Below are 23,415 nucleotides of genomic sequence, written 5' to 3' on the forward strand. Positions count from 1 at the left end.
AAACAATCATTATCATGGAAGTGTGCATAATAATTTCTCAAGTTATTAGAAACACTTTCTGTCTGTAAGGTGGCCTGGATTCCTGACTGTTTAAAAGGGCAGCAGGAAAAAATAACTGTTCATATTGAAGATATTACTGAGCTATGCATGGAAGAATCTGGCATCGGTGTAATTTTCACGAAAACTGTCGAGAATGTGTCTAGGGCAATTTCAAAAAGCGAAAGGAAAAAATAAGAAATATTTTGAATAAAGAAAATGATCAAATGTTTTAATAATCATTAAAATAATCTCAATGTAAAAAGAAAATATTGATGGCCTTAAGAAAAACAAAATAAGATTAAAGAAATGAAATTACTTGTTTATATTTACACTACCATTCAATATTGGCGGTTGGTAGGGTTTTTGAATGATTTACCAAGGCTGCATTTATTCACTCAAAAACACACTAGAAAAATAATATTGTGAAAAATTATTACAATCTAAAATAGCTGTTTTCTATGTGAATATATATTAAAATGTAATTTATTCCTGTGATCAAAGGTGAATTTTCAGCATCATTACTCCAGTCTTCAGTGTCACATGATCCTTCAGAAATCATCATATGATCTATTTGATGAAACATCTATCTAATCTAGAAACATTTATTAAGTTGTTGTTCTAAAGAATAGCATTGTTTAAAAGAGAATTTTTTTTTGGTCTTGGTCAATGCAGCGTTGCTGAATAATAGTGGAAATTTCTTTGGTTACACTTTATTTTAAGGTGACGTAGTTGCATTGTACTTACTCAAATAAGTACAGAGTAATATTAATTAACTACACGTACTTGCTAAAGAGTTATGGTAAGGGTTTGTTTTGGGGTTAGTTACTTATAATAATGCATTCTTTACTGCTATTACAATAGGAACTACATGTAGTAATGTGTAACTACGTCACCTTAAAATATTGTGACAGTATTACCATGTCTTTTAATAAAATTATAATTATTTTTTAACATTATGCATTCCAGTCTCTCTCTGTGTGTGTGTGTCTGTGTGTGTGTGTGTGAGTGTGTACTTGTTTAATTACTTTTGATGGCCAAATGTTTAAAACTTGTATAGTGAAATATTATGACACCCGAATCGATTAGTGAGGACATTTTACTGGTCACCACTTTTAAAAAAAGCATATAAATCATCAAAATTATGTTTTTATTCAAATATAGTGCTTTGCGCGTATTTCTGTGATTGGTAGGTAGGGGTTTGGTTAGGCGATAGAAAATATCATTAAGCTGAGATAAAATCAATGGAAGTCTATCGAATGCCATCACTAATATTGTGAAACAATGCTGTGAGTGTGTGTGCGTGTGTGTGCTCACTGACCTGTGAAATGTTCAGAGTTGAAGTGAGGGCCCAATGGGCTGCTAGAGCCAGAGTCCAGTGCAGGCTGACCCCCAAGCGCCTGCCATCAGGACTGGCCTGTGTGTCTGCTTTTATTCTGTAAAACACACAAACACAGAGCGTGGCTCGTTAGGTACAATAACATCCAAGCATATGCGTTGAGTGGTCTGATATAATCTTCAAATCTGCATAAGGTCAACGAGGAGTGAGTTATACATATTCTGAAGTGTTTACAGTCTAGATTGAGCCTGCAAACATAATTTTCTCTCAGTATTCACATCAGAAATGATGTGGCTGCGTGAACCCAGTGTGCAACAGTAAGGTTATGAAAGATCTTCGAAGAGAAATCGATTTTTAACAATAAAAGCTGTGAGGTTGTGGACTGCTGATGTACATGTCAAAAAAAATAATCCTAATGAAGCACTACAATACCCCACAAAGCATTGTAAATGACAGCCTCGAGTCCAGACTCTTAAAAAAACGGATTATATTGATTTTGCAATGAACTTAAAAATATATTTGTTTTTATTTGCAATGAGATAATTCTAAATGAACAAAGTCTTGTACTTTTTAAACTTTTTTTCCATATTGTACTTATTCTGATTCATCTTGGAGGTGATTGGTTTGTTTCTTGTCTGTTATATTTTTGAAAAGGACAAAATAAATGCGTAAAATATTTCGGAAACCACACAGAAAGGTCAAGGTTAGACTCTATTTACCCAGATGCTCACCCTGGCCATGAGTCACTTCCCCTGCCTGCAATGTTTAACCACCTAAAGTGTCATTCCATTAAAAGTGTGAAATTTTACACTTCATAATGAGACCTCTGCCCCATCTGAACCACACACTAGAAAGTGTTTCATTAGAAAACATCCATCAGGCTGAGCTTTCTCAATTGACATTACAAATCGCCACATATGGAAGCATTAATAGAGTTAGCAAAAACAAGGAATTCATTAAAAAGAGAACTCAATAACCAACATAACTTATTATTGCATCAACAACAATACATAATGTTAAATTCAGTACAATCCAACTACATTGGATTAATATTACCTGCACAGCTTATAAGCAAAATTTCCAAAAGCAATCCAAAGCAATTTAGTTCTAGCCCCTGCAAACATCAGCCTCTTGCATATTTACACCACAAATAAGAAACTTCCACACAAAATGTTTTGTGACAAAAGGTACCACGTAAACAGGTTCATTTAAAGTCAATATTCTTTGAAAAAGAAAAAGAGAGAGAGTCCCTGCACAATCTAGTGTACTGTAAAACAGTCACGTATTGGACACAGAGAGACGAGCCTGTTTCCAAACACTGCCACTCTATTTATATATAAAGCCAAAGAACAGGCGTAATGCCAAATCTGTGCTGGCATAATCTCTAGGCTTCCTAGTGTGCAAACTTGTAATGGTTATTGTGCAATAATAGTAATAATGATCAAAATGCACTGCACAACATCTAAGCAGGATTCATAAAGGTTTGATGTTGGGATATTTTTAATAATATATGCAATGCTCACAATCAAATCAAAAGCATGAACTGAAAATGCAACCCTCAAATTTGATAATCAGGAGAATAGTGAGCAGATGGTCTGCAATCTGCACACCGTTGCTTTCAGCTGATCACACTTTGTGTGTGACTGTGTGACTATGTGTGTATGTACTGTACTTGTGTAAAGAAAAAAAAATCAGAAACAGACTGTTTGCACTGAAAAACTTTTTTCTTAGCCAGTATCAGCATCATTACTTCAGTGTCACATGATCCTTAAGAAATCATTTGAAGATGATGATTTTCTGCTCAAGATAAACGCACAGTGTAAATATATATATGTGTGTGTGTGTGTGTGTGAGACATACGGATGGATGGATCGAAGATTTATACGGTAGATAGATACTGTAGATATATACTGTAGATATATAGACGGATATATATAGACAGACAGACAGACGGACTGATAGATAGACAGACAGACAGACAGGATTGATTGAGTGATTGATTGATTGATTGACAGATAGCTAGATAGATACAGACAGACAGATATATAGAAATGTCAGATGATAGATTGATTGATATATAGAATAGATAGATAGATAGAAAGACGTACAGACAGACAGAGATAGATAGACGGAGAGATAGATGGAGAGATGAATAGATAGATAGATAGATAGATAGATAGATAGATAGATAGATAGACAAACAGACAAACAAACAGATAGATATAGTACAGACAGAGATAGATAGATAGATAGATAGACGGAGAGATAGATGAATAGATAGGTAGACAAAATGGATAGATAGACAAACAGACAGACAGACAAACAGATAGATAGATAGATAGATAGAGTGATAGAGTGATAGATAGATAGATAGATGGAGAGATAGATGGAGTGATAGATGGAGTGATAGATTGAGTGATAGATAGATAGACGGAGAGATAGATAGATAGATAGATAGATAGATAGATAGATAGATAGATAGATAGATAGATAGATAGATTGATAGAGTGATAGAGTGATAGATAGATAGATAGATAGATAGAGAGATAGATGGAGAGATAGATGGAGTGATAGATTGAGTGATAGATAGATAGACGGAGAGATAGATAGATAGATAGATAGATAGATAGATAGATAGATAGATAGATAGATAGATTGATAGATAGATAGATTGATTGATAGTTAGATGTACATACAGACAGATGATAGACGGACGGACGGATGGATGGATGGATGGATGGATTGGTAGAAAGATGTGCTTTATTCACAGTCACCACTAGAGGGCAAAACTGCGCTAACATTTCATCCACACATCTGGGGAGTAAATAGAGGCATTCATTGTCACTTGTTCAACTCTGCACATGGCAGCAAGGCATAGACTAAACTTTCAAGCAAACAAACAGGCCGGAACCAGAAATTAAAACAATAAAGCGATACAGCCGCACATACTGTCTGTATATGCTTCGCTGTATATGCTTTGCAGCTGAGGGATTCAGCTCACAGACTGAGGCCGCACCCATTGTTTGCGTCTGGTGCTGCTCTCACACACATGATGTTGCCCAGATGTCACCTAACCTTGTTTTCAGTGAGAAGTCTGTCACACAAGGAGAGGAGAAGGTCTTAAGTGTCTGGATTGCACCGTGTATGAACGCCAGCATCTAAATAATATAACATGACAATTTAATGTAGTTTGTAGTGTCACAATAAGATTAACAAAAACTCTTGTTTACATCAAATGCTGTAAACACGTTTTGTGGCCTGTTCTTTGTGTTTGATCATTTGTTTAAGTTTGAACTCAAACCCTAGGAGGAATTTTCCAGGTTCATGAACAGGTTTTCCAGGTTAAATCAACAGCATTTGTGGTATAATGTTGACTACCATAAAAGTTCATTTAATACATCTAATTGCATTAATTTCATTTTTAATAATCATAATCATTTAATAAAAAAAATTGAAATGTGTTACAGTGAAGCCCATGTGAAAGGGAGTGTGCTAAATTGAATTGAATGTGCACTTGTAGTGTACTCCAAAAAAGTATATTTTTTCATTGCATAATGTATATCTTTACTTGCAGATAATATTAATGAAATGAAATGCCACTAGTTCCAGTAAGGGAACTTAGAGAGAGTTCACTTTCATGGCCGTTTCTTTACACACTTAAGTGTACTTTTAAAGTTCAATTTAAAGTTTGACTTTAAAGCACATTTTAAAACATTGTTTTAATAATATTCTGTCTTGCACTTATTTTGATGTGTTGACTAACATACAAAAGCACAAGTAAAGCATTGATTATAACTTTAACTGTAGTGTATTATACAATATTATATATAAAATGTACTAAATTGCCACTTCATCCTACAAATGTGTAATTACAAATATATTTTAATGCATGATACACAAGGCACAATAAAGTGTATTTAATGTATATTTAATATGCTTACCATGTTTCAAAGACAATAGAAGTTAATTCGGAATTTACATTTAAATATGTACAAAAGTCCGACTTTCCCACAAGTACAATCAACTTGGATGTATAAGTCATTTCAACTTAAATTACATTAAACTGACTTTTTTTTACAGTGAATACTGAAGTGAGTCAAAAAGCACTTCATTCAGTTCATATACATTGAAACTGATACATTTTCATTTAATTAACAAATGCAATTAAGTGTCCAAAACATATTGCATTCAGTTTGAACTTCTTTTTAAAGTATATTATTTCTGTAATATTTACTCTTTTTTTATTAAAAGAGAAATTACACTGAGTGTAATTATTTTTCATAAGCGAGTGAATGGGACGGATATATATACTATACATTAAGGATACTATACGTTTTAAAAGTACTTGCCTAAACTTCTTTGCCATGACCTAAACCCCCTTAAAACAACCATAAAAAAAAAATACAAGAACAGTTTTACAGCTCAAATAATACACACGTTTTAAACGAATAATAAATGGTAGTGCTTTAATAAAATTATAAGCTTAACATTTCTGCTCTCCAAAAATTGTCCCCATTCCCTGCCATTATAAATGTGTCAAAGATGTTGTTCATAGAGCTTAATTTGTTTTAAACCTGAAACTTAACTCTAAAAGGCTGAACATATTAACCAAGTTGTCAACTTCTTTCATAAAATGTGTCACAGTTTGAAGAAACACTATGGCTCTGACCGACACTTTTGACCCCAACACATAAAATGTTATGATTCTATTTCGAAAGATATTGAGCTGCTGCTTTCTTGTACCAGTTCAGAAATCCCCGCCAGCACATGTGCAGCATGTATAAACACACACTCATCAAACTGATACACAACGACTAGCCCTCTAGTCCTTTAGTGCTGAGTACACATTGTATTCGAATGCTACATAAATTAGCTCTGAACTCTCTTTGGCGAAACCTATATAAACACACCGCGCAGCACAGCCACCGAGGTTCAAAATGGTTTACTGAAGAACCCGCAGTGCTCAGAATGCACTTTTTCTTCACTCACAGACTTGCCTAACATCTAACATTCATCACATGACATTAAAACATAGACTGGTACCTGATCAGTCTTTGCCAGAAATTGGTGATGACAGGAGGGGTTTTGTGAGAGATTACAGTGGTCTGAGGTTTGTGGTTGTTATCCATTCTGTTTATTTTAATGGTAAGAATAACACAAGCCATCATGGCCTACCTTCCTGTAGAGGAAAAGAAAAAAAGGAGGCAAGAGGGAAGCTGATCTGCACGTGTAAACGCAGATATTTACTTTTAGTTTTTAGTGCAAATAAACATTTTAAAAATCACTTAAATGTCTTTTTCCCTCAAAACATAATTTTTAAAAATAATTATTATGCATGCTGTCCTGAGGCTCAGAATATTTGTACTTAAAAATCAGTTAAGTTTCATTTCGATGGTCCTGCAAAATGATCCAAACATGCAAAGTTGGTTTATGACAACTACAATAAAGTAGCCTATAGTTATCAATCACTTTTTAAGTGCCATGGAAAGTCAAACTATCTTTACCTAATATTTTCTTATACTGAAAATGTTAATTTCCTGTCATCTCTTGATGTATGTGAAAGCAGGTTTTTCCTAATATCTGTCATTATTAGCAGAAAACATTTTAAACGTGGGGAAAATCAATCAAGTCAATAATTCAAAAAGCTTATTTTAAAGCTCTTTCTTGGCCTTATGAAAAAGTAACATTCTTGTAATGTTTAACTGTTGCATTTGTTACAATAAGAATATAATTACAAGTAAGACCATTGATGGCTCCTCGTCACCATGGTAAGGCCAATGTTAACTTTGTTTCTTTCTTTTTAAATATAGAAGAGAAAAAAGAAAAAGAAAGATAGCCTCCTACACAGTTTGAAACTATAGCTACAATACGCCACAGTTGTAACATGCATCTTTATTGAAAAATCTATTTCCTTAACAGATATTGTAAATTCTACAAGTTAGTCAAAATTGTCCATAATAAATACAATGGATTGTGATAAATTCTTGTAAGGGTGGTCATGAGCAGTTTACAAAGCTGTCTAATTTAATTTGGAGGTCAGCGTTTTTAGTTTATGTGGCAGTTTTAGATCATGTTTGACTTCCCCATAGAGTTTTAAAGTGGCGTTTCTCCATAGCATTTCATTCTCAATAGAATTCAAATGGCCCGCACATTTCATAATCAGCGTTGCAATAGGAACGGCTTGCACCAATCTTATCACACTTTTGGAGCACGCTGGTGAACATGGCGTGCCACTCGTGCAAAATTAAATAATGGGCTTCAACCGCAGTCATATTGCTCAGACTCTGTTTATACCTGGTATTAAGATATGTTGATGTCCATCACAAGTGGACGACGCTAAATACAGGAGTAAACGGGTCTAAAACGTTTTGAGCTTGTCCACTTTCCACCACTTCCAGAGGGAGTTAAAAACACATTTGACTGAATTGCTTTCGTAGTGTAAACGCTCATGTGGTCAAGTGCGGTCGAACAGCCACAAAAGACTGTCTTCTCTCCGCATACTGACCTGAAGAGTAACATTATGAGAAGAGCTCTAGCCAGACAGGATTTTAAGTTTGTTGGCTGGAGACCAAAGTTTGCTTTAAAGATAAGAAATGTACCAAGCACAATTTTCTCTCACCATTCCTGATTTCTAACACACACTCACAGTGTTCAGTTGGTCTTGCAGCTGTCAGAGCAGAAACTGAAGCTGCTGTTCTCCGTGTGTTTTTCCATCATCTCTGGTCGTGTTCATATGTTAAACTGCACAAGCTTATTTCAACCATTAGATTGAAAGATCAGAAAAAGCCCATTAATTTCCCTGCCCATAGACCGTCCCCTCCAAGAAATCAGGACAGAAGTGTACAAAAGAGATGGATTAAAACACCAGGTGTAAACGGGAATGTGTTTCCCTCGTCTCTCACCATTCCTGATTTCTAACACACTCTCACAACGTTCTGTCATATTTACAGGACTGTAATATGAAGATTCTACAAAGGAACATTTATCTTTAGCTACACGAAATGAACAACACATTAAAGTAAATAGCAGGCACAACAATACTGGTATAACCATAGATGATATGGGTACAATATGCGGTATCACATTACTAAACATGCATCATCGGTTTCAAAAGCCTCCGTTTTCACAGTCCACACTACAACGCGAAAACAGCGTTTTCTGATTTATCCATTTGAGGGAGTGTTTTCAAAAAGCTCCGTCTTCATTGACAAAAATGCCATATCATTGTGAACACAAGACCAAAACGGAGAGAAAAAGATGTTTTCAAATGAAAGCATATTATTGTGGACAAGGCCTTATATTCTAATGACTGCTAGTTGACAAGTAGTTGCAAAGTTACTTATAATCAGTAGAATGTTTAAAATGGACCATCGAAATAAAGAGTTAAAAAAAATGACACTGTACAACATTAAACTAGTGAAATGCAAAATAAGGTTACACTTCAAAGGTTATTTCCAATGGTCCACTTTAGACATTCAAATAACTCTCATTAGAATATTAGTAGACTGTAGCGAAACTCTTAGTGGACTGTTAGGTTAGGATTAGATGTTAGGATTGGGGTTTGTAGAATAAGTTGACATGTAGTTGCAAAGTCACTTATAGTCAGTGGAATGTTTGTTGAAGGAGCATCAAAATAAAGAGTTAGCAGATATTAAGCAGAATGTCAACTAATGATTTCTAGTTGACGTGTAGTTGCAAAGTTACTTCTAGTCAATAGGATGTCTAAAGTAGCCCCTTGAAATAAAGTGAAAAGGGGCTGATTTAAAAAACTTAAAAGCAATGGTGACAAGTTAAACACCCTAAAATATCCACTTTCCATTTCCCAAACTCCACTTTAACCAGAATTCCTGAAATCATTCCCATCACCCTTAACTACAATAACCCATGTTTTCATATGAGGTTTAATTTATGCTTAATGACATGGGAAAAGCCACAAATGAGCCTCGTAAAACAAGCCTCTTAAATCTACAATGAGCGATTCTCCTTTAATAACCAGCAATGCTGAGGCAAACGTTGTCCAATTAGTTTTCTTTTACGAGCGTACACTTTGCGCTAATTATTGTTTTGAGTATTTTGACATCATAGTTCTCCAAAAATGTGTCTGTTTGTTTTAGTAACACTTTGCGATATTAAATGCCATGTAATATTGAGGTGATGTTCATAGTTACAGCCTGATGTTAACATTTCTGCCATGTATAATGGTACTATGCTATATGGCAAAACTGTGTATGTTCTGCCCTAAAAGTATGTATTTGCTGGTGGAAAGTGTATTCAACTACTCCATCAAATTGCATCTTGGTACCACAAACCCCTGTTTGCATTTGCATTTAAGCATTAGTGAAAATTAGTTAATTAATTTCCTTAACTTCAGGTTTAAAAACTGTATATGCATTTTTTTCACTATGCACATAATACTGTATCTGAATTACTTGCTACACTTGCCAAACTGTACAGTAAAGTAAACTGCACTGAGTATCCCACAATGCACTGCAAATTATTGATGAATGTCACAGGTTAACCTGGTGACTCTATAAACTTGGACTTACAAACATACACCCATTTCACTGATACTGTGCATTGCCGGCAATATTAACATCTGTGTACACATCAGGAAGGTTTTGGATTTAGAAACAGTTGTTTTTGCCATTTAATTTGTTGTTAAACTTTTTCTCCTTTAATGGTTGTTGTTTTAACTGTTTGGAAGGTTTAAGTGTTGTTTTGGGTGTTTATATTATTTAATTTGATTGTTACACACGTTTTAGTTTGTACCTGTGGTTGGTATGCCCTACAGGTGGGGCTTCAGCCTTTAAATAGGCTTTGCTGGCTGAAAGAATTTCAGTTATGATTGTGGACTCTGAGAAATCTAATACTGAGCAGTGTTGCGAACTTGGGCCATTTGGTTTAGACAAAATTAGCACATTGTTGCTGTTTTCTTTTCTCTTTGTAAAGTTTTTATTTATTTTTGTTTTCTCCTGCACTGTAAATATTTTAGCACCTTCCAATAAAACACCATTTTTGGATTTTGCATCAACTTTTTGTCCAGCACGTCATTTCCCTTTTCCACTCGAACTGGTTGGCCTCCCTACATATGGTGTCAGAAGTGGGATCCTCCCACCAGTGAGTGACGTGCCTGCATAAGGTAATGCCCTGCTGACATGCCACCCAAAATGAGGGGTCAGCCTGTAGAGGGCACAGATGCAGTAATGGACCAAGGTGCTGTTGGAGGTGTTGCCGAGGAGAGATTGAAGCCTGCAGAAATCCCAGCCAAAAGCCAAAGCGGGGGATAGACCATGAACCTCGAATAGCCAAGCTGGAGGACAGTGATGACTGGCAAGGCCCGAAGTGCTTTTGTGGCTATGAACCCCTCACAAACCAGAGACTATGACCAAGTGAAAGCAGCAATTCTAAAAAATATGAAATCGCTGCAGAGACATACCGGTTGAGATTCCAGTCCCTTAGAACCCCTGCCGATGAGACCCCTACGGAACTCTACATCCGACTGAAGGACTTGTTCTCCAAATGGGTACGCTATGAACAAAGTAATAAGAGGGACATTATGGAGTCCCTTGTGCTGGAGCAGTACCTGTGGGTGTTGTACCCTGAGGTCAGGACTTGGGTAAAGGAAAGAGATTCCAACACCGCTGCAGGGGCTGCAACATTGGTTGAGGCCTACATTGCTGCATGGAAGGGACCTGGAACTACTCGATATGCTGGCATCCTCCAATCTTCGAAGGTTAAGCGGGTGGGTTGGGGGTGGGTTCAAACTCTCAAAGTGGCCCTAAAATCTATAAGCCCATTCATTCTAAAACTCCAACATCGGCTACAATTCCCCAGACAACAGTTAATGGAGAGATTGTTGTATGTTATAACTGTGGTGACCCTTTGCCCACTCAAAAAAGCCCAAGAAAACTGGTCTTTTTTATATGCCCCTGCCATAACAGTTAAGAACACAGCCCGATCGGGAGCCAGTCATCACTGTGCTGTTAAATGGTAAACCCCTTTCAGCTTTGGTGGACGCAGGTTGTTCCCATAAGCTGGTACAGGCCCATTATATATCCAAAGATTCTAGGAGTGAAGGAGACGCATTAACATTTTGTTGTGTGCATGGGGATAGCACTGAGTTGCCTACTGCTAAGGATTATATTGAGGTCTGTAATCAGTCATATCTGATGAATGTGGGTGTTGCTACCAAGCTGCCCTATCCTGTGCTGTTAGGTACTGACTTCCCTGTACTAGCTGAATTTGTGCAAGAGACTGTATGTTGTGGCGTTGTCACGAGAGCCCAAGCAAAGCAGCGTACTCAGGTTCCACATCGCTAGGAAATAACACCAGACACACTGCAAGAAATGCCCTTCAGCTATGAGACTAGTTTAGGTGAGTCACGGCCTACAGAGCAGGAAAGAATGCAGAATATGAAGAAAATGCAGGGGGTTGGTTGAGAGGTTGTTGGAAACTTCAGAGCAAGCTGAGGAAGGGGCATAAGAACCCAAACTCACTGAAGCAGACTTAGTTGTCCCTGGTAATCTAGTCCAACTTCTGCTTGAGGACTCAACCTTGACAATGTTTTAAACAGGCTGAGGAAAAGGAGGGTGTTGTGTCTTTGCTTGGTGAGACTTTGTGGTACAAAATAGTATTTTGTACCGACAGAGTAAGGAAGATGGTCTACAGCTGCTAGTTCCCAAGGCATACAGGAATGAGGCATTAGAACTTGGGCATTCTATTCTCTGGGCAGGTCACTTGGCTTTTATGAAGACATTAACCCTCTGGGGTCTAAGGTGTTTTCTGGGACCTGGAGGTGTTCTGACATGCTCTGACATTTGAGCTTTTTTCAGTTGCTTATAAACATATTAATGGCAAAGTTGGGTTACACTTTATTTTGATAGTCACTTTAGACATTCTACTAACTATAAATAACTTTTCAACTACATGTCAACTAACTGTCATTAGAGTATTAGTAGACTGTAGTAGACTGTCAGTAGACTGTTAGGTTAGGGTTAGGTGTTAGGGTTCGGGTTAGGAGAACTAGTTGACTTGTAGTTGTAATATCTGTTGGGGACCAAGAAAATAAAGTGTTAGCAGATATTAAGCAGACAGTCTACTAATACTCTAATGAAAGTTAGTTGACATTTAGCTGCAACATTACTTATAGTTAGTTGAATGTCTAAAGTGGACTATCGAAATAAAGTGTTACCCAAAGTTGTCATTACACTCTATTTAGCACAAACAGGGCTACCATAATATGTGAGCAACATGTATTTACATGTTTGTATTTTTGAGAGAATATTGTTTATGCATGGTTATTGAAAAAACTAAAACTTAAAGTTTCTGAAATAAGGCCACAAAACACATACTAAATATGTGTCTACAAGACTTTTGACTAATGGATGTTGCCTAGAATTTTTGCTTCAAAATGATCTGAAAATCATCCTGCCTAATCATTCACATAAAACAATACATTGATTTAAATTTTGTAAAACACTTTTTGTTTGGAAATGCAATATGCGAAATGGGCGTGACTCATGAATAATGCTCTTATTCACACATGAGAAGACAAAACACCTGGTTAATGAGCCTGTATAATGAGCCTTTCACACAGAGGTGTGTCACTGAGCCACAAGAAAGAATACAAGGACAAAAGAAAAAAATATATATATATATGCTACAAAATTAGTTCACAGTTAGAAACATCTAAAAAAAAAATTTATTTTTCCACTTGTATTTTTGCTTGCAAATTGTATAATATCTAAGGTGAACATTTCTAGCAATTGTGTAGTTAATTCTCATACTGTATTTTCAGAAAGTTTGGGATATGTATCCTCTCCCCAAATTTGTCACTAATAAAACACAATAAAAATAATTTGAAGAGAAGGCTTATATTGACCTTTTAAGATTTTGTTTACATCTACCTTGTGAATATATTATTTGCTATTTTATTAGAAAGGTTACAATTACAGCAACAATTAAAATAACAATATTTCAAGTGTAATATTTCTTTGTAAAAACTAAAGTATACATTTTATCACACGTATTTCAAAGTTAAGGATTCATTAGTTTGAATAAAGCCTACATTGGACTATACACTATACACTATAATAACATCTTAGTTGATGACTTTATTTTTGACAAAACAAACATAGCCTAATATATTTAACATTTGAGCAGAAATTGGTGAACAAAAGCTTATTTGATGTGGCAGTAGTCTATTTTACAGTAAACACTTTATAATCTATATCCAAAACTATGAAATGAAATGTTGTCTTCATATTTCGTCTTTAATATCGTTTGTTGTTTTTATGATAGCCTATATTAGGGCATATAAATATTAATTTGCAGTTTAATACGTTGCTTATACAAAGACATTTTTTTCAACATATTTTAGTCGATTTTTACTCATCTCAGTATAGCAATATAGTTTGGTAAAAGCTGTTCAGTTCATTCATTCACACACAGACGCGATTCATAATTAAACAGTCTTTTTGCGGATTACATAGACTACACTAGGATATCGCGATTAGAACAATTATAAAAAAAAAATACTTCTCAGATGGATCCGTTGCTCCTCGAAATGAATTTAAACCAGCACTTCTGAGGTAAATTTCCCAGGATTATTCCTCACAGCCTTGCAAGTAAGTACTGTAATCTGATAAAATTTGGTGTGCTGATCTCATCTCATTTGATGGGTGTTTACACCTTTGCATGTGTGTTGCCTCAGATCATTTGTGTTTGAATACCGCGCGCTCTCCGTGGGCGTGTCAAATTAAAAGATAATGAGATTAAATGAGAGCGACTGACATCTCTCTCTTTTCATATAGATTACATAAACAGAGAATATTTGTTTTGTTATGAATTAGATCATTTAAAAGTACAAACTTAAACGATTATAAAGATATATTGCTCATGCCTGGGTGAACAGTAGTCGCTGAGTTTAAAGTTTAAAGACGTGCTCAAAAAAAAAAGCTCACTGTGACGGAGAGCCAGAAAGCACACCTTGTTTATTTTCTTAATTTTACAAAAGGACAATGTTTTATTTAGATTGTAATTGGACACATAAAAAAGTAGACATTTAACAGTAAATTTTTTCATATTTCTTAAGTCTGTATGACCAAAAATGACGGAGTATTTTAGGTCTATTTTGCTTCTATGTGAAAAAAATCGAGCAAAATGCGCCAGTGCATTTTCAGACCCCAGAGGTTTAATGTGAATTGCAAAAAGATTTTACTTCCTGTAGTTAACACTCCTTTTAAGTGAATAGGAGTTTACCTAGTTGGGCCTGTGAAAAAAGAGTCAGAGAGGGAACCGATTTATCTTGGTTAATTGTGATTAGGCTATCAGGTATCCTGAGGCATACCCATTACGAGAGGTCCCAGCTAAGCAAATAGTCACTCTACTCCTACGATTTTTCTCGGAGGTTGGCATACCTCTGGAATTGCTCACAGATCAGGGCCAAACTTCATGAGCCACATCCTACAAAAAGTATATCAATTGGGGGGCATAGAGTACGAACCACCCCTTACCATCCGCAGACTGATGGTCTTCTTGAACGTTTCAACCAGACCTTGAAAACTATGCTGAGGAAATATGTTTCTGACACAGGCAAGGACTGGGACAAGTGGCTTCCATTCCTCCTATTTGCATATAGGGAGGTGCCTCATGCATCTACAGTGTTCTCGCCATTTGAACTGCTGTATGCTCACCTTGTCAGAGGGCCTCTGGATGTACTCAGGGAGAGTTTGGAGGCCACTGATAAACCAGACAAGAAAAACATTCTCTTCTACATACTAAAGATGAGAGAGCATCTGCAGAAGACAACAGCCCTTGCACGTGAAAATCTCCTGCAGTCTCAAAAACGACAAAAGTGGTATAAATGAACAGGCACATCCCATACATTTGAGCCAGGTGAAAAGGTCTTGTTGTTGTTACCAACGAGTGAGCTTTAACTGCTAGATGGGCAGGTCCCCTACCAAATAAAGTGGAAAGTGGGTCCTGTGACATGAGATGGAGATCCCATCCAGGACCCAGCCCTTGCAAATCTTCCATGTTTCTATGTTAAGGCTAGTGGTATGCTCGTTCCACACAACCAGAACCTATTTCTGAGGAAGTAGCGGGAACTGGAACTGCTTTGTTTGTGAGGATCCGTGGAGGGAGATGAGGAAATAGAGGAACAATACCTGCCTGGTCATCAGGGGAACAGTTAGCTTAACTTTGAGCACCTGGAAGATGGTCAAAGGCAGGAACTTCTACAATGCATCCCAGCCCAACTCTTTATGGAGACACCTGGCAAAACAAGCCATATCCACCATCACATCACTCTCAAAGATGCCATACCCATTCGTCAACCAGTATTCTGGGTCCCAGAAAGACTTCTTCCAGTTATGAAGGAGTTGGAGACCATGCAGAGCCTTGGTGTGATTGAACCTTCAACCAGTGAATGGAACAATCCCATTTTCCTTGTGCATAAGAAAGATGTCAGTCTTAGATTCTGTCTGGATTTCCGCAAGCTCAATAGTGTGAGCAAATTTGACCCGTGTCCCATTCCAAGCATGGATGAGGTATTGGAAAGTCTTGGAAGAGAAAAGTATCTCACCACACTTGACCTCTGCAAGGGATATTGGCAGGTTCCACTAAGTTCGGAGAGCAAGGAGGTGACCACATTTAAAACACGCGTTGGACATTTTAGTTTCATGTCCTTCCCTTTGAGCTTCCTGAGAAGTTTGCTGCGGCATACTTAGATGACATAATCATCTATAGTCAGACTTGGCAGGAGCATATGCGTCATCTGAAGGACGTGCTACTGAGAATTAAGAATGCTGTTCTAACTATCCGCCCAGACAAATGCACCCTAGCCAGGACTGAGACACAATACCTAGGGTATGTGCTGGGTCATGGAGTAATATGTCCACAGGTGGGGAACGTGGAGACCATCAAGAATGCAGAACGGCCAGTGACCAAGAAACGGGTCTGTTCTTTCCTTTGACTTGTGGGGTGGTACAGGCGCTTTATCCCCAACAAACTGATTTAACTAAAAAAGACAATCCAAATAAAGTTAACTGGACCTAAAGGACTCCTTATGCACAGAGCCTGTTTTCAGAGTCCCGACTTTGAATAGACTTTAACTGTACAGACCGATTCTTCTGAGCATGGCATTGGGCCTGTACTGCTGTACTGCTTTAGAAACAGTTGTTTTGCCATTAAATTTGTTGTTAAACTTTTTCTCTGTTAATGGTTGTTGTTTTAGCTGTTTGGGAGGTTTAAGCGAACGTGGGCCATTTGGTTTAGCCAAAATTATCACATTGTTGCGGTTTTCTTTTCTTTTTTGTACAGTTTTTTTTTCTCCTGCACTGTAAATATTTCAGTACCTTCCAATAAAATTTTGCATCAACTTTTTGTACGGCACGTCATTTCCCTTTTCCACTCCAACTGGTTGGCCTCCCTACAATGAACACAACTCCACCACAACTTTTTGTTGACTTGTTATTTGTCTGGACTGTTCTAAAAATTAGGGATGCACCGATATGAACATTTTGGCCAATACCGATAATTCTTTATATTCGAAAGACGATATATTGGCCGATAAATCTAAAAGTTTTAATCTAAAAAATCTAAGTTTTATGTAATTTTGAGAGCCTGATTACAAAAACAAAAGTCTCATCATTAAAAGCTATGTCCAAAACAAAAGTATAATGTTCTCATTATAATTTTATGTAGCCGATACGACAGACTTGCGCTGCACATGTTGCACTTAACTGTATTTTCCTTTTTGAAGTCAATCATATTTCAAGCAGTTCAAAACCATCATGTTGAACAATGCGCATCTGAAGTGTCTCAGCTGAAGGAAATAATCCATTATTTATCAGCTTTAATATATCGGGCAAATTTTCTTATTGGGCTGATAACGATAACATTAAAAATTAACATATATTGATCCCGATATGGTGGCTGATATATCGTGCATCCCTACTAAAAAAAGCTCTTTTCATTTCCAAGATGATTACTGGACACAAATATTTAATGCAGTAACATAGCGTTGCAGTAATGTGTATTGATCGACATACTGTTTAATAAATATAGTAGGTCCCACGTTATATTAAGTGTATTTAACTATAATGTAATACATTTATTTAATCATTTGATACCATTCATTTATTGTGTCCATACATGTTATTACATTGTAATTATATATTAATTAAACCTGCCTGTAATTATGTCTGTAATTATGAATTACATCTTAACCCACCCTCAAACTTACCCATACCACCAAACCTGTCATAAACTTACCCATACCACCAAACCATACCACCAAACCAGTCTTAAACTTACCCATACCACCAAACCTTTCATAAACTTACCCATACAACCAAACCTGTCTTAAACTTACCCATACCACCAAATCTGTCTTAAACTTACCCATACTACCAAATCTGTCTTAAACTTACCCATACCACCAAACCTGTCTTAAACTTACCCATACCACCAAATCTGTCTTAAACTTACCCTTACCACCAAACCGGTCTTAAACTTACCCGTATCCACCAAACCTGTCCTTAACTTACTGATACCACCAAAACTGTCCTTAACTTACCCATACCACCAAACCTGTCCTTAACTTACCCGTATCCACCAAACCTGTCCTAAACTTACCTGTATCCATCAAATCGGATATGTGACTAAATCGGATCCAATACTCATTATACTGTCAGTTCTCAAAACTTTTTTTGAGCTATAACAATAAAAATAAAAAAGGAAAACAAAAGTAGAACATGAATTTGTAAATTGCAAAAAACACATTTTACATTATGTGCACGTGTGCACTTTAACACAAATTATGTAACGTAACATCAAGAGCAGAACAGACACATGCAATTTCATTTCTGACTGAATGCATGTAAGTAGATTTACCTACCTGTTAAAAGATTTGGTTGTGAGTGTCAATAGTGTATTTTGTCAAAGCACACAGCTCTTCTGAGGTGCTGACAGCGCATCCGAGATAATGAAGCGGTGCTAAAGACGGATTGCCTCTTTTATCAACAAATGACAAAAGGTAAGAGAATAAGACGAAGAGAAGCATTGGAGAGAATGAGAAATAGACAGACTTCACAGAGTTATTCTCTTACAAAAATACCAAATGATTTGAGCTCCTGTTGGCACAGAACGTTGCCTCTCTCCTGACTAAGTGTTGCAAATGCGTGTTATCAAGTGTTTAATAAACTGCTATATAGAGGTCGACCGATAGTGGATTTTACCGATACCGATATTTAGGTTTGACCATAAATGCCGATAAACGATAATTCAACCGATATTTTTTTTTAAATGGATACTGGATTAAAAACAAACATAACACTCACAAGTAAAACAGTGCTGAACTGAAATGTGCTAAATTAAATTCTACAATTAAGTTCTACAGAACAAACTCTATATAGAAAATTATTTAAACATTAAAATATTACAAGTTTCGTTAGCTATAACCTAGAAACATACGTGAATTTCATAGGTAACACTTTGCAAGTCGCATTTGTTAACAGGGATGTATTAGCTAGCTTTCATGAACTATATGCATTATGCAATATACGTTTTTACTGCATGTATTAATATGAGCAATACAATTGAACCTTTATCATTCATGTTAGTTCATAGTACATTAACTAAGGTAATAACAGATAAAATAAGAATTAAAACTCCATTTCAAATGCATTAGTAAATGTTGAAATTAACAAACTAACAATGAATAATACTTCTACAACTTTTATTAACCTTAGTTAATGCTAAAAATGTAATCTTATTGTAAAGTGTTACCATTTCATATAATTCCAAAGAGTCATTCTTAAAGATGGCCATTAAAATTTAAAATAACAAGATGTATTGTAGTGATAAAAAAAAGAACTTAAATCGAATGCATTTCTGATTTGTTTATGTTTCTGTTGGCTAACTTACATGAACATATCAATGTTGAGAAAGCAATCACGTCACTAGTTTTAAATATGCAACTTCGTCGCCTAATGAATGCATAAAAGTGACCAGCTGTATATAAAATACTGCAAATAGATAGTAACAATTGCAACATAAAACATTTGGGTCAGGTCTGCGTGTGTTTTTGTCACATTGTTTAAACCACTTGACTGAGGAACTAATGTTAGTGTCCTCTCAGCCTCGTCGGCAAACATACTTTTGTTCTTTCTGTTCTGATGCAGCATCTAGTCAACAAATTAATTACTTTATAATGATATGGCAATATACTTTAGTGTTATGTATTCATACGTTTCACTGTCGGTGTTTTAAATGCGCTTCTGAAGTGCCACCACTCTCTGTGCTGTTCTCTCCTTGCTGCGCGCAGCCTCACGTGCTAACGTAAACAACTCAGCCAGTGATAGTTTGTTATTTGTCCTCTAGAGGCCGCTCTCGCTCTGTATAATGCCAGCAGTCTCTTCTCAGTGCTCTCGTACAGTGTAATGACTCCGCATACTTTTTCAGCCGCTCTGGCAACGGACGCAACCCGGAGTGGATTTTTACCGATAACGATAGTTACACCAATCAACTATCGGTGCCGATTAATCGGCAAAACCGATGAATCGGTCGATCTCTACTGCTATATAAAGAAATCCAGAAAACACAACCGAAAAATGCTTTTAGAACAATGTAAGTGTGTTTAGATTGTGTCGCAACAACATTATGTACTTTGCAGTGCATTAGTAGTTCACGCTTAATGCATCATAGCTGGAATACGCTTAGTTAATGATGCTAATCTGTGAATGTAAACTCATCTGATTGCTATTTTGATATATAATTCTCTCGATCTTTTGTAATCATTATTGATACACACCAGAACTGCATTTAAAGGGATAAATGCTTCAGCCAAAAATGAAAATTCTGTCATCATTTATACACATTCATGATGTTCAAACCCATATGACTTTTCAATTGTGAAAAATAGAAAAATGTTAAAAAATGTACGGCCACTTTTTTCCATGTAATGTGAGTGAGTGTGGACATTTTAAAAAAAACAACATCCAAAAAGCACATTTAAAATGTCATTTAAAGTAGTTCATATGACTATTTTCCAGCATATTCACTGAAAAATTTTCCTCTGCGTAATGAGGCACCGCTATTTGTGTGCATGTGGACAGAGGAGGGGAAGATTTTACTTAAGCTTTGTGTGACGAGAAGTTTAGGTCTTATGACTTGGAAAATAGTATTTAAAAAAAAAAAAAAAACTTTTATATTCAGTTTTGCTGTATGAAAAAAGAGTGACAAAGACGTTCAGGATATTTTTGTTTTCCATATAGGTTTTTAGGATGAGCAAATATAAAGACAAAATATTAATTCCCTTGAAACATTAAATACTATGAATAGTTTTTGTTGGAAATGGTTCCAGTAAAAAGCCTTAGCACAACAACAGTCCTTGAAATTAAAGGAATTATTGTATTTTGTACTTTAAATAATTGTGAATATAAATAAATATATACATATGCACATGTACACAGACAATTAATGAACACACTTTTAATTTAGCTCAGCACTTCAAAATCAATTCATCTCGTATATCAAATGATGCTTGCTGTACCTTAAAATGTATTTACTGACAATAATCAAACAGAGTGACGGCACAACATAGACTGTGTAAAAGCCTAATGCACTGTTATAACAGTCTTTACTTCAATGAAAAGGTTTAGTAATAATAGGATAATTTTTACTCACCCTCATATCATTCTAAGCCTGTATGCTGTTATTTATTCAATGGTAAACAGAAATTTTGAACAAAAAGGGAGAATTTTGAAATGGTACACAACAGCACTTTTCCAGAATGATAGTTCATATTGACCATCTGTCTTAAAGGGACAATGTGTAATTTTTTAGGTATTTTATTATCTAAAATCAATGTTTTTATTCATAAATATGTCCTCAATGGTGTACAAATACCTCTGCCAATCATCTGACTTATCCTCATTAACGAAGAATTTATTATCTTTATATACATGTGACTGGTAGGTCCACGGAGGCTTCCTTGTCGTTCCGCCATCTTGAAAAACTATAATAGCAGAGAAGGTCAAAAAGTACTAGGCCAACACGTTTCCACAACGCGTTTTCGTTCAGAGCCAGCGTCACGTGACTGAAGCTGCAGAAACGGAGGAACAGAGCAGTGAGAGGCGCTTGTCACTGCCCCGGCAAGTTTAAAAGGCTGCATTGCACTGTTATTATTCATACTGTAACATTCGTTTCTTCATTGTGTCAAGTTGCAGTTTGTTTGAAATAACTCAACGAAGTGCTATTAGAAGACATCCTGTCATAGCTTTTTGGTACATAACAGCTACCGTAGATGCAACACGCATTTGAAAAATCGAGGCGCTGGAGAGCACAATTCGTTGTGCTGAATGCAAAATACAATTTCACCACTAGATGAGAGAAATTCCTACAATGTCCCTTTAAGTCAAAAAAACTGAGGAAACCCGTTGTTTTAAAATTAAGTAGACTTCATGCGTAATTGACCCTTCGCTAAGCCCCGCCCTCCCTAGTTACTGTTGCTACACCTGACAAGCTTTCGTGCCTGGCACATCTATTACAGTGTGTATGCACCGGTGTCAGACATTCCCAATTATATAATTACTAATTTTTGGCGAACATGTGAAATATCCGAGAGAGCAAGACAAAAGGGACTGCAGTATGCATTCGAGGGATATATCCACGACATAATATGCAACCGATTACAGAATAATTCCATAAAAGCTAAAAATTGAAGCTAAAGCCTATAGTCCCAGCGCAAGCAGCAGCCGCCTCATACACTGAACATTCAAATGGGAAACACACAAATTGACGAACAGCTATGTTCATGCACAGCAGGGTAAGTGAAATGTGAAAATAATCTAATAATTATAAATCAAACATCTTATTCATAAATCTTGTGGAATAACACTAACACCGGGAGAGCCACGATCTGATTGGGTTAAAGTTACTCAGTCAGGGGTAGTAGGCTGTCGATTAACAAAATGCTGAAATATATTTTAAAGTATGTCAGTGAGCCTCTGTCTTGTCTTTAATCGTCTTATTTTACGTTAAAGTATTTGCATTATGAACAAAGAACCGTCATTATTTCCAAGCAATAGGTGTTTTTGTTAATCCTGTCGACATGTAGTTGTGAATGGGGTCTCCCACTGCTGGATCACGCCCATCATTTCTCCTCTTCGCTTTTAGATTTTTGGGAAGGAAAAAAATTCCACTCACCCGTCCAAACTTTTAGGATACCGGGTATCAGATTTGCACAATCCATATGCACAACGCTTTGGCTTGTTTCCCTCGCTTGAAAGCTTGCCAGACCTCCCGCGCCTAGTTACGGTTGCTAAGACACGAAAGGCCAGTGGCGGTTTTCGGGCGTGGCTTAGCGAAGGGTCAATTGAAAAAATTAAGTTATGTGAACTTGACAATTCCGCATAACTTAATTTTTTCAATTACGCATTTTTTATTTTTTTCTGTAATTTTAAGGCAACAGGTTTCCTCACTTTTTAAAGTTAAGTCAACTGATCACTTTTTACAGTGTAGCTCTATATGGAAAAGAGCTACATGGATATTATTAAGAATGTCTCTATTTTGTGTTCCAGGACAATTTAAAATCACTTGGTTAAGTTTTAACTCCAAAATCAAACTCAAACTCATTTCCTTGTAATAAAAATTAAATCTGTGGAAAATACCACAGTAAAATTGACAGCAGATAAATGTTACCCTGACCTGTATCTGCACCAAGATCTAAGGCATCCATCAAACATTGCATAAAGTAGATCTTTCACGGTTATCTTTGGGGAATACACATGAAAACGAGACTTCCGCACACAGAATTCAGCAGAGGATGTGTCCAAAAAGCTGCACTGACTTTGAGGAATGATTGTATGCATTTCTGTTGAAGAGCTGAAGAATAACATTGGACCGTCCAGATGGAATACCAACATTATTAAGTTAATGATGAGTTGCACAAACACATATGGACACAGATACATATAGTGCGTACACACACATGGATGTCTGTACATCGTAAATTTGGCAGAAGACAAAGCTACCAT

The 23,415-nt window shown here is 36.3% G+C and overlaps 1 protein-coding gene across 3 annotated transcripts in view; it reads right to left on the reverse strand.

The window, feature by feature from the left end:
* The window catches only part of ngfa (nerve growth factor a (beta polypeptide)), a 36,681-nt gene that overhangs the window by 1,061 nt on the left and 12,205 nt on the right, over positions 1-23,415 (reverse strand). For all 3 annotated transcript variants that reach the window (XM_077204701.1, XM_077204702.1, XM_077204703.1), the window contains one exon: positions 1,358-1,472. The gene's annotated coding sequence lies outside the window, so the exon portion shown is untranslated. The remainder of the gene's footprint in view (positions 1-1,357; positions 1,473-23,415) is intronic.

Source organism: Siphateles boraxobius, unplaced genomic scaffold (assembly GCF_051911475.1).
Source record: "Siphateles boraxobius isolate OS27281-9 unplaced genomic scaffold, OSU_SipBor_1 50, whole genome shotgun sequence".
In the NCBI taxonomy this organism is placed as follows: Eukaryota; Metazoa; Chordata; class Actinopteri; order Cypriniformes; family Leuciscidae; genus Siphateles; species Siphateles boraxobius.